Below are 13,331 nucleotides of genomic sequence, written 5' to 3' on the forward strand. Positions count from 1 at the left end.
CCTTTTTGATCCATCATAAGTGTTTGATACTAGATCTCAGTATATCCTTTCTTTAATCCAAGATGGTACTTGCATAGTATGCCAAGTCAGCGCCCCATCAGTCTCCTTAGCCTAGCCAGTGAAGTCTAGTCTGCCCCACACTTCTTGAATCCTGTATAAGGATGTGGTCAAGCCTGACACAGTGATTGCGCAATAATGTCTTTCCCATAGAAAGATAGTTCCGGAAAATCAGCATTTCCTTTTTAGTCTAATCCATCTCCCGAAAACTGTTCTCTTTTCATCTTAACTCCAATTTAGATGATTCTTGTGTCTAAATGTTCCTGAAATCATCCATATCCAACTATAGTGTTTTTTAAAGTATTTTGATGATGTTTGGTATGTTGTTCTTAGTGTTTTCCTTTGTGTTGTTTGTCGGTAGTTCTCGCGATTAGTCGATAACGTTCCGGAGCAGTTCGAGGGACTTAAGACCAAGATTTCGACAACACTGAGTAGCATTGGGAAAAAGGCAAGTGTCCTTGATCATTTTGAACCTATGTTTTTAAATGTTTTGTTTTACAAAATTGCATGCAGTGTCAATATGATGGGTAGTCACCTATGTTAGGGTTTTCCCTAGATTTTCACTTATCATCCCTTGGAACCTAGATGGTTTATGGTTATGTGTCTTTTATGGGTAGATTGCTTAGCCATGCTTTTGGGATGTTAAGAAGTGTCATAATCTTGAGTAATGAACATATACAACATTGATGGTTAATTTGTTAACGGTCTAGCAACATGGAACCTTAGGCCTTGAGCAAATTAGTTTTGATGGTTGTCATGGTTATGATGTTGGTTTAGTGTTTGCTCAAGTAACCTAAGTAAGGACCGGTTCGTGGAGCGACAACCCAAGAAGTAACGTACCAACCACGAGGCTGATATGGGTAAAGTGTGACATACTGATTAGAGTCTGTCCAGTGTGCGTTGGGTCAGCACAAAAGGGGGCTTCTGGGTAGGAGCTGTTGCTTGCGTAAAGCCTGGCGGTGAAACCTAGTGGGCAGACATGCACTGGATTAGTCTCTGGTTAGTGGAAAGTGTCATACAGTGATTCTTGGCGACACACCACTGACGTGTGTTAAGTGTCTTGCAAACACGGCAACATGGAATTCACTGACTCGTGGGTAAAGTTGGACAACCTCTGCCGAGTGTAAAACTGTTATAACAGCCGTGCTCACGGATATGAGAGACTTGGATCCTCACATGATTAGTTGGGTTGTGGTTATGGATTTGGTTGTGGTTATGATTTTGGTTGCGGTTATGATTCTGGTACAGGGAGTACCAGATGGTTGTGGTTATAGTTCTGGTATATGGAGTACTAGATGGTTGTAGTTTTGGTTATAGTACAGGGAGTACTAGACGGTTATGGTGTGCAAGGTGGGGAGCCTTGTATGCGTGTGTTGGATTGTGTGGGTTACATTCATTTAATAACTGCTTAATGCTTTTGAGTCCAAAAATGTTTTCATTACTTGCATTTACGCAAAAATACCATTTGTTAGCCTATCCTTGATATAAGCCTGCATATCATTACTTTCCCCCACTTGCTGAGTACTCTATGTGCTCACACTTGCTATTTTCCCTACACCATGCGATATGTATGCTGCTGCTCAGTGAGTGAAGATGTTGAAGACTATCAAGACGAGGTTGTGACGTTCTAGGCGTGTGTCTCCCGGTCAGTTGCCTGCGGTGTTGTTGGGCACCAGTGCTTCTGTTCCGCTGCAGACATCTTCATAGAAGACAATATATGTCAATTGCTGTAAGAGTTTAACGTTTATTTAATAAAAGTATTGCTTTTGTTACTTCACCTATGACGTCCTTATGTGTGTTGAACATTCTGGGCACACATAAGCCGCATCTGGTTTTGGCTGTTAAAACCGGGTGTGACAGGATACTGGAAGGTACGTTTTTGAAGAGCGGTATGATGGTCGTAGCCCGTCATTTCAATCAATTACACAAGACTCCGGGCAGTGACCATCGCGCAGAAGTCGTCGTAAAGCTGAGCAGTAGGGAGAAGGCTTCCACTGGTTTCACTAATCCAACCTATAAGTCCTCCTAGCCCGACAAGATCGATTGTTGGGGGCGTCACCGAGGCACCAATACCTTCGAAGGTATTGCTGATAGCTTCGCACGCAGCGATTGCCTTTGGCTCGAGCTCCCCAAGCACGCTCAGAGCATCTTCGGAGAAAGCCTTCACCTCGCTCAGTTCACCTTGCAGCTGTTGTGCCTTAGCACTCTCTGAGGCACAAAGCGCCTGCAGGTCACATACTTGCGCCTCGGAAGGTTGCAGGTTTTGGCACAAGCATTTCACCTCATCTTCAGCCACTTGCTTCTCTGAGCGAAGGGTGCTAAGTTCTTTTTCAAGCTGTTCCAAGCGTGACTCAGCTTCCCTCGCTCGACGCGATAACTCACGTTTCTGGCCTTCAGCTTTCTCGGCGTGCTTCTGCAGCATATTAATTTGTGCATGTGTGCTCTGGGCACGAGCTTCGGATTTCTCTGCTTGCTTGCGCTGAGCCCACGATAAAAGCAAAGCCTGGGATGTCGCACATGTGAGCAAATACTAAGTACAGCAATAAAAACAGAAAATACTAGTATACCTTCGCAATCGCCACGTCAGAAGCGTCGAGGAGCTCGTTGACGGGCTTCTAGCCGAGCGGAATTTCAAGCTCGGAGAGGACGAAGGTACTAAAAATCTTTTTCGCGTCATCGACCTCCCCGGTGCTTGGTTCGAAGGAAGAAGCCTTGAATGCCTCGACGCTATGGCCTTCACATCAAGTAGCCCACCAAGGCCCATCAAGCCTTTTTCGCCATGGTGGGGCGCGCTCGGGGTCGACGCCTCAATCCCGGAAGAGGAACTCGAGCACGAAGACGGCAAAGAATAGGCTACCACTTCAACATTATCAGCTCCTTCAACTTTGGTTTCCCGAGTGGTAGCCTCAGGAATTGTTCCCATCTCTATCGACTCCTCGTCGTCACTCAGGATTAGCGTTGGAAGGTCCACGCACGAACGAAACAATGACTTCGGAGGCTGGGCCTCCTGGGTGCCTTTGGGAGTTTCCCGCCTGGGCACGTCACGCGACGCGACGGAACCCTCCGGAGACATTTCCACATGGGCAACATCGGGGGCAGCTTTGCGCTGCCTTTTCCGAAGAGCAAGGGCCTTCTTTGTCTGACCACCCTGCGGTGATCGCTCAGACTGTTTTCTTTTCATCGAAGGACCAGCGGCAACCTCTTCGCCTACATCTGCTGCCGGAGATCCATCTCTAGCACCCTACAGCACGGTATAGGCCTTCGGTCTTTCGAGGTAAGAGAGGCCCCGGTATTCCAAGACTCGATTGAGTCTTCGAACGAGGCCTTGCTCGGGGCACAACTGTGCTTCACCCGGTGTAAACTTGCCTATAAGCATTACATTTGGCCTCCACTTCGGACACCGACAAATCTGGAAAATATCAATACGAGTAAGAAAATAAGGCCGAAGTTATAAATTATATATGAATGTTTTACAAGCAATTGCATACCCGTGAAGCCGTGAAAGGGGGGGGGGGTCGGCAAAGTCCCTCGGGCCCTTTTTCCCCAAATTCCGGGGTAGTCCAATCCCGGCTGAGGGGCCAAACCCCAGCGACTATAAACTCTTGTACCAGGTCGCGGGTAGATAGATATTTTGCACCTAGCGAAGGCCTCGAGAGCTGTCTGTTGGGATGCTTTCAATCGCATGTCTAGCGCGCGGTTTCCCCTAACCTCTTCACATTTCGACACGAGAAATTCTTCGGCCTCCACCTTGTGGTAGAACCACCATTGAGTCCAGTCGCTCGGCCATTTGTTCTTGTACACGACAACGAGCGTAGTTAGCCTAGCGCGGTACGCGAAGTTCAAACAGCCGTAATGAGCCTCGCTCTGGACTCCACGGGCGAAGACCGGTTTGGGTTGATGATGAAGCCAATGTGCAGCAGCAAAGGCCCTCGTGGAAGCCTTCACTCCTTCTGACTAAGCGGCCTAGGCGAAGAGCCCATCCTCACTATCGCATTGGGCGTTAGCTGGTGGAGATATACTTCGAATAACTTTAGTACTTTAATAACCATGTCATCGCATGGTAGGTGAAGACCCGATCGGAAGTAATGAACAAATACAACTGCTTCGTCATCAGTAGGCTCCAGTGTCTCCTGCCGGCCAGGGAGCCGAACCTTCGAAACATCATTAATCAACCCTTCCTTCACAAGGCTAGCTAACACTTCGTCATCCACCTTGGATTGCCCAATCCAGTATACCTTTGGGCGAGAAGAGCGGACCTTCGGTGCCATTCGGCTCAAAGGGGATGACTTAAACAGCAAATTACGCGAAGAGCTCAAAAGCGGGGCTTCGTCCGAGAAAGTCTCAGAAAACCGTAAGAGGCTTTGTACGAGAGCGATAGCTTCAGCAAAGGCGCGGTAAAAACAATTGACCGCGGTGTGATATTTATAGCGTAGGGGGATGGTGGTTAAAACTACGCGCATCGGAACTTGAACCAGCGGGAAAAACTACGCTTCGGTGTACATCAAGAACATTAAATGTATATCAACGATGCAGTTACCAAGGGACCATTTGACAACCCCAAAAATAAAAAAACAAAATATAATAATAGTTTTCAACGAAGTGCATCCGCCACATTAGACTTCGACAGGCCAAAGGGGACGGCGTTGAGATACATCTTTCAGACTACAGGTTCGACCTATCGAAGATAAACCTTACCGGTAGGGGGCTAGTGTTGGGGATGATCTCCCGCCCCCCCCCCCCACCTCTTCGGAGGGTACCTCGAAGTCTACTAGAAAGATCGCATGCTTGCCATTGCAACTTCGTTTCAGGGACTTCATCCACAGGTGGCGAAGATCACGACGCTCCATCGGTCGAAGGGTGTAGGCATGCCCGCATCCTCGATCTCTCGTGCTGGCGAAGACGAGGGCGACCTTCGACCCGAGGGCGAAGTCCATGCCTGCGGTCCTAAGTGATCACGGCGGACGAAGATACAAGCCGACCTTCGCTCGGGGGCCGAAGGCCATCTGACGGACATCCGAATGGAGAAGGCTTCGGTGCATCTCCGGAGACAAAGATCACTGCGAGACAGTGGGCCCATTTTTGGTCATTCGGGGCATGGTTGTAATTATGTAATTATACTCACTTGTACCATAATGCCTCCGGATATTCCGAGAATGTAGCAGGTAAAGGGGTAGGATTTGTAAACCGCGCCTAGGGTGGTCGAGTATGGGATATATATAGGGCCACACTGTACCAGGAAGAGACATCGGAAAAACTGTTTCACCTCTAACACATGTCACTCCGAGGACCCTTCGATATTCACGTAACCGAAGGTCCACCTTGTCTGGGATCTCGGTCCCAACAAGTATATGTAATATTAACAGCACGTAAATTACTAAGAATTTTATTAAACCAAGCAAAGAAATCATCAAGTGACTCACCTGGCTTCATCTCAAAACACATGTAATCTTTCTTAAATAAATCTTGACGTACCTCTTTAATAGTATTTGAACCTTTATGATAATCACAGAGTGCTTTCCATATCTCGTACTTTGATTTGAGATGTATTACTCGATCGAAGTCACTCCTTCCCAAGCCTTGGATGATCAGGTTCCTTGCCTTGCTGTTTGCCTCGACATGAGACATGTTCTATGCCGTCACTTCATTTTTCTCAGGGACCACATATGGCTTGTAAACCTTTTCCCAGATTGCAAAGCCCTGTGCTTGAATATAGGCCTCCATCTTCACCATCCAGAACTGAAAATCAACTCCATCGAAAACACAATGTTTTGTGGAATACTATCTAAAGCCATGTTTCTAATTACTGATTAAGATCAATTAAAAATTGCTAGCTTCACCACCGGCAATACCTTCGTTAGAGCGTTAGTATGAAATCTACCTCAGTCCGGCCTTCTTCAACGCACTCACGGATGAAATGAAACTTGGAGCATCTCTCATGATGTCGTCAATGTGCCTGTATCGCACAGGGCCCTCATCAGTGCTGCTGCTCCCGCTCGATAGCGGTGTGGCCTGATCATCCACTAGCAATTCTGGTGCTAGTAGCACCACTAGATTTGTGGGGGTTGTTGGAGAGTCGGCTGCCGTGCGTGCCGCAATGCGTCTCCTAGTTACTGGCCCTTCCGGCGTCACCTCGCCAACCAACGGAGTCGATGAAAGAGCTTGATCATCATGTGTCACAGGCGTTGGCACACCTGCCGGACCACCCGCGAGTGGCATAGTACTGCCCAACGGCAGCTCAGTGCTAATCACCTCCTCAACATCGAAATCAGACGGCTCTCCGCCACTGTTCTTGTACACCAGCTCCACTCCATGCTTTCATTGAATTTAACATCACGACTTACATGAATTTTCCCGCACCTTGGATCAAAGAGACGATGCGCCTTGCAACCGTCTTCGACGCCAAGATACACCATCGGCTGGCTTTGGTCATCGAGCTTCTTCAAAAGTGGCGTTGTTACCTTCATGTGTGTAGTGCAGCCGAACACACGAAGATATGCCAAATGCGGCTTCCTTCTGTTCGAAACCTCAAACAGGGTGCGTTCGTCCAACGCCTTCGTCGGCAAGCGGTTCAGCAGATACATCGTGTGCCGCACTGCCTCCCCCTAAAACCTTCTAGGTACATTCATGCTCTTGAGGAGGGACCTCTCCATGGCCATCACGGTTCTATTCCTCCGCTCCACCATGCTATTTTGTTGTGGGGTGTGTGGTGCAGTGAGGTGTCGTTTGATCCCGACCTCCTCGCATAACTGATTGAACTTAGCAGAGAGGAATTCGTCGCCGGGATCAGTCCTCAACATCTTGATGTGTTGCCCGCTCATGTTCTCGGCCTGCAATTTGAACTTTCTGAACATGGAGCAAGCTTGGTCCTTTGACTTCATCACAAACACCCACATCCACCGTGAGTAATCATCAACAATTAACATGAAGTAACTGTTACCAACGAGTGTCAAAGGTGTGATCAGCCTGCAAAGGTAAGCATGTAGCAGCTCCAGTGGCTTCTCCGCCCTGAAATTTGCCACTGCCAGAAACGGCTGCCTTGCCTGCTTTGCCAGCAAACACCCGTGACATAACTCATCCGGGTGTGTGATCGGCAGCACTCCTGCCGCCATCCATCCCCTTGTCGACGAGCAGCTTCATAGCAATGAAGTTGGCATGTCCAAGCCTCACATGCCAAAGCCATGCTTGGTCTTAAAGGCTGGCTAAGAGACACACTGGCGTTGCTTGATGCAGCTCGATCTTGTAGAAGCAATTTGGAGTTCGTCTCACTTTCATCAGCAACCATGCATGACTATTATTATACACACGTAGATGTTTAGCATCTATGATCACCTTATGTCCAACTTCGGTAAGTTGTCCAAGGCCGATGATATTGATGCATAGTCTTGGAATGTAGTAGACTTCCTGCAATAGCCACTGGTCGCCATTCTTGTAGTGAACATGATAGACCCTAAGCCCATGATCTGCACCGTGAAGGCATCCCCGAACTTCACCTTGCCAGTGACACCTTCGTCCAGCTCTCTGAACTTCTCTTTGTTACTGGTCATGTGATTACTGGCCCCATTGTCCAAGTACCAGACCTCAGAGCTGGAGCCTCCCTCCGTTGTGTCGCGCAGTTCCGGTTTCAACTTCTCCTCATTCAACAGCACGGCTCCCCACTGGTGCTGTTGTTCTTGTGCTAGCTCTTCTTACACCATGAGTAGCAGGGCCGGCTCGGTGTCGTCAGCACAAGTGAGATGTGTCTCCTCTTCCTTCTTCTTCGATGTCTTGCACTCGTTCGCGTAGTGCCCCATCTTGTGACAGTTGAAGCACTTGATGTGGCTCTTGTTGCGGCGACCACCACCCGAGCCGCTCTCCTCATCATTGCGTAACATCCCGTCGTGACCACCTCTGCCATGGCCTCTGCCGTCGTGACCACCCCGACCGCGGTTGCTGCTATCTGTAGCTTGGTGGGATTTACCCTTGTTGCTTGATGAGGAGTTGCCACCATCCTTCTTCTGTCGCGCCTGCCACTCAGCCTGAGTTAACATAAGTTGGTTGTCGCCAATGCTATTGCCACTGGATGCACGTGGGCGAGTATGTTCTTCAAACGCCTTAAGCCGCCCCATGGCTTCCTCGAACGACATCTTGTCGAGGTCGTAGAACTGCTCGATCCCGGCGATCACACTCATCAATGAATCTGACATGGTGTCGAACAACTTTTTGACCAATGTAGCATTATCGAGCATCTCTCCTAGGTTTGCGTACCTGACGGACATGCTGTTGAGCCTTCCGACGTACTGGTCCAGGTTCTCCCACCTGCATGCGCATGATGTTGAAGTCGCTCTTCAACGTTAAAAGCCGCACATTCTTGAGGCGATCCGCACCGATGAACCTTGTCTTGAGACAATCCCAGACCTCCTTCGCAGTTTTCTTCCATGCCACCTGCATCAGGAGATCATCTGGGAGCACTTGGACGAGATGCGACCTCGCTTTCTTGTCCTTCTTCTCATCGACGGTCGCACCGACCGCTGGCTCGACTGTCTCTCAGACGCCTTGATCTTCCATCATCGCCTACACGCGAATCACCCAGCTCGTGTAGTTCGTCGTCGTCAACTGCGGGTACAGGAACGACCCACCGCCGCTTTCCCGCGCCACCTCACCTTGAGGTACGATCGACATCTTCACGAGTTAGTGTTGCGCACTACAAGCTCTGATACCAGATGTTGGGTCCGACCACTGGATCACATGCGCGACCACTCCGGATTCGCGACAACGCAAGCAACCAGGCTCCACGACCACCCGAGCGACCAAAAGGATGAGAGCACGCCAACTCACGCCCACCAGTCACGACCAGCTTGAGCAATCAGTAGTACGTGCTTGATCACGACTAGTCTGGCTATCCGTCGTGTACATCCTGAGTCGTGTACTGCTCGGCGAGAACGATAAAACAAGACAAAAACTCTCTGAAAAAATTCTAGACTCTATTCAACTCGTGACTTACACGGCTCTGTGAGTTACTTAAAAAAAATAGAGATTACAACTTATATTTATAACAACCTGCTAACTCCGAATCCTAACACAAATCATACCATCTTACGATCCGACTCTAACTCAAACTCTACACATATACGAACGATACTATAGGCTTATACAAACTCTTACTTTTGCATTGTCGTGAAACTAAGATTAAGTCCAAACAGATTGCACTACGCTGCCTCCGTATAGCCGATTTCACTTCGTCAGCCGCCAAAAGGGAGCAGCAGATGAGTGAGCGCACCCACCCACTCGCCCCACCGCAAGGCCGGCCCCAACCCAATGCCTTTTTGGTTTTGCGCTCATGCGGGAGAGAGGGAGGGAGTGAGAGGAGGAGGAATCGACCTCCTCTGCTGTGTCGATCTGATTCTCAGCAGGCCAAGGTAATGACATTTGTTGGCTCGTTTCTGGGGCTGGTCTTTCGTTGATTCGAACTGCTGCTATCTGCTACTTTGCTATGTTTATGTTTAGGGCGATTAGGTGCGGATTTGGGCACTGGAGATTGATCGAGGTTGGAGTTTGGGGATGGCGGGCAAAATTTCTTGGTTAAAATCATGTGTTTCTTCAACAAATGTTGGGGTTTTAGTGATGGGATATTTGGATTTAATGCAGATGTGATAATATTGGACGTTTCCGGGGGAGAGTTTACCTATTGGTGGTGGATTGGATTAGCATGTGTGGTTCTGTGTGGTTTTATCAAGAAAGGTGGGGCTTTGGCGAATGAATTAATCTCGTCTAAGGGTGCAAAAGCTTACATATTGTGTCTATGGGGAAAAATGTTTTGTACTCGTTTTACCATTTAAGATAATGTAGGATGATAACTAACTTATTCCTCCTTTTCCTATTCTGATATCAATATTTTTTTCCTGTTGATTACCTGCCCAAACTGCTTCATAGTTATGTAGGTCTGCACATTTCTAACTATCTTCCTACGATAAATAGCTGGATCTTGAGCTCTACCTTTTCCCTCGGTGTTCCAGTGCAGCATCCTTCTAGTCATTACTTCTTTATGATTGGATTAGTGGCAAAATAAAGGCACTCTGATTGTATCATTTTATTTGCAATGCTTGGCAGTTAGCAACTTGGCACTGCATTGTTCACATAAAAAAAAATTTGTATAGTGTATGGACCTAAATTGCTAACTATGTCATAGATTTGTATCTACTATATAAGCTGTTCTTGTTGGTGAAAGGACTTTTGGCAAGGTTTGAACTGCCCAACAAGGGATACTATGGCAATGCTTTTTCTGTGACTAATATTATGTCCCTTTTTTGTGTATGTAATTCTTCTGGGATGTTTGAGGGCTTAATCCAATCAGTATTTGAACTTCATGAGTGAAGCATTTTATTGTGAAGGTTCTCACAGAGTAAGAGCTTTATTTTACTGTTGCATAGTTTGTTCTTATTGTTCTGGATTCTTCTGCATAGTGCAACTCTAGCTGGTTGGGTGTGATTACTTGTGTTGGATCAGTGTACTTAGCACAAAAATATAATTATGTTCACCTTATATGGTTATTCTGAGTTAGTTTCGCGAAACGTCGTCGCAACTCTTAAATATGTTGATTGGTAAATCATAGAAACTCAGGTGATGAACTCTCCAAAAAAAAATATATATTCACACAGTTTACAATGCTCGGAGCCACATCTGACATAACCAAATGCTCAGACCAAAATAATGCCGCCAGTATTGGATTTCTTGCTGTACATTTTGATTTCTAAAGTAGTAGTGTGAATGTGCATGTTCTTAGATGCAAATTATGAATAATTTTGTTCTAATCATTCGAATTTCAGAAGCAGGGTAACTTCTAATCATTCCATGCCAATGGATTTTATTGTAACTTGTTGAGTGGCGGAATTGATGGCACAAGTTGGGAGAACAGTCAGAATTTTAGTCCAATTAGAGAGCAATCATCACAAATTGAAGAACCTATCGGCTCTTCAAGACCCACCAACAAGAGATCCAAAAATTTCACTGAGCAAGAAGATGACTTGTTAGTACAAGCATGGCTAAATACTAGTTTGGATGCAGCAATCGGGAACGAACAAAGTTGTGAATCTTACTGGGCTAGGATTCATCATTACTATTAGCAGAACAAGCAATTTTAATCGGTGCGCAATCAAAATTCTCTTGCCAACCGTTGAGGTCTATTCAAGAACAAGTTAACAAGTATTGTGGAAGTTATGATCGGACTCAGAATAGAAGACAAAGTGGCATGACAGCGCAAGACAGGGTATGCAACTCTCTTTAATTTTCTTGCAGCTTTATATATTGTAGCTTCATATGTTGTGTGTAAGGTTAATAAAACATCTTCACTTGCAGATTGTTTAGGCATATATTTCGTACCAGACGGAAGATACTGAAGGGAGATCATTTGGATTATTGCATTGCTGGATAATTTTAGAGCACCATCCAAAGTGGACTTTTAGATTGTCTTAGAAAAAACAAAAGACAACCTCTAATGCAAGTTCAGGTACTTCATCTCTAGGTACAACCTCCAATGATGATGAAGTTGAGGCTTATACTTCTGAACATGATCCATTGAGAAGACCAACCAGTAAGAAGGTCGAGAAAGAAAAAAACGACGAGGTAAAAGTTCTGCATCTTCAGATGGTAGTGTTGTCATGTTAGCATTAGATAAAGTGTGGCTAAAGAAGATTGAGAGGCAAGACAACAAAGAGACCAAGAAAGATGCTTGCTACGAACGAGCACTTGCAATGGAAGAAAAGATGATTGCACTTGAAGAAAATAAGCAGGGAATAGAAAGAAATAAGATAGCACTAGAACAACAAAAGTAGATCAACAGAGAAAGCATGATGAAGAGAGGATTTTGAGCATAGACATTAGTGGTATGATTGGGCTATAACAATAGTACTGCATGAGTTTGCAAGGTGGGATCATTGCTCGATGATACAACGCATCGGGTTAAGACTATTATGTTTTTTAGTTGTGTTATTTTTATTGCGGTATGAACTATTTGTTGTGCGAACTATAAGTTGTGTAAACTATTTGTTGTATGAATTATTTGTTGTATGAATTATTTGTTGTATGAGCTATAAGTTGTGTGAACTATTTGTTATAACAACTATAAATTGTACGAACTATTTGTTGTATGAGCTATTTGTTGTTGAAAAATTGTCATTGAAAGGTTAGTTATTAGAAAAATGGTTGTTAGAAATATAGCTATTACAAAAATATAGTTGTTACGAGTATATTGTTAGTTATAAAATATTATTAAAAAATAAGAGAGAGAATATAAAGGATGAAATATGGATATGTTGTTAGAGTGGTGGAGTAATATGAAAAGATATTTTTTGTAAATGATAATCTATATAAAGATATGGATAATATATTATAGATGATCGGTTGGAGTTACTTTTACATTCCTATAGAAGGCAATTTGTGTTTTCTCCCTTGTCTAATGCACCGTGCCCTCTCTAGTTTCTCCTCCACTGTATGTTGCTCTTGGTGGTGATAAACTAAAGGGTACAGGTGAGAAGTCGGGGCTGTAATGGATATATAATCATATGGACGAAGCATCTTAATTATGGTACACTATCTATTGTCCCTTTGTAGGTGACAATGTAGTTAATGGTAGTAACTTACATGGATAATCCAAAGTACAGTCTATGCGTGCATGCAATTTTACAAAAATGATAGTTCTGGAATCTTTTGAAACAGCAAGAGTACAGCTCTGTTTACCTACTTCATTCACAATGTCACCAAAGCAACGGAGTTAAAGTGGGAACGAATACGAATCGAATAGTCTATTTTTTATATTGCTATTTGTATTTTAATACAAATACAAATCCGAATATGCTCGAAAACGGATACAAATCGAATTATTCGAATACAAATCCACATCCGAATAAGTAATACATTCAATTGAATATGAATATCCTACAACTTTAATGATAAATTGTGAAATAATAAATTTATTTGACATGAGCATTATGACAATTCAACATAAGAAACTTCATTTTTAGTGGATTGATCATTTACCTTAAAGCAAAGAGCCACTTTTAATACAATATCATGACTTGCCACTTTAAATACAATAACATGACTTTATATGATTTTGGATTATTGGATAGGAGATAAAAGGGCAAATCGTGATAGTATACGTGGTACAATATCAAATAATAGGTAGGATCGAAAGAATTAAGTAAAATAATAAGATAAAAGAATATAACATTATGTTATTCATATTTATATTCCATAAAACTATTTTTACATATTCGGATATGGATACTATCAATATCCAT

At 44.8% G+C, this 13,331-nt stretch overlaps 1 long non-coding RNA gene across 2 annotated transcripts; it reads left to right on the forward strand.

Annotated features, from left to right (window-relative positions):
- Positions 1 to 9,249: 9,249 nt before the first annotated feature.
- On the forward strand, positions 9,250 to 12,076 carry LOC133906438 (uncharacterized). Of its 2 annotated transcripts, XR_009907775.1 has the most exons (4): positions 9,250 to 9,452; positions 9,541 to 10,435; positions 10,860 to 11,299; positions 11,389 to 12,076. It is a non-coding gene; the product is annotated as an uncharacterized LOC133906438 (long non-coding RNA). The 2 variants fall into 2 exon arrangements; XR_009907774.1 differs by having other exon boundaries at positions 9,250 to 10,435.
- The last annotated feature ends 1,255 nt before the right edge of the window (positions 12,077 to 13,331 follow it).

The sequence above is a fragment of the Phragmites australis genome, chromosome 23 (genome assembly GCF_958298935.1).
Source record: "Phragmites australis chromosome 23, lpPhrAust1.1, whole genome shotgun sequence".
Lineage (NCBI taxonomy): Eukaryota > Viridiplantae > Streptophyta > Magnoliopsida > Poales > Poaceae > Phragmites > Phragmites australis.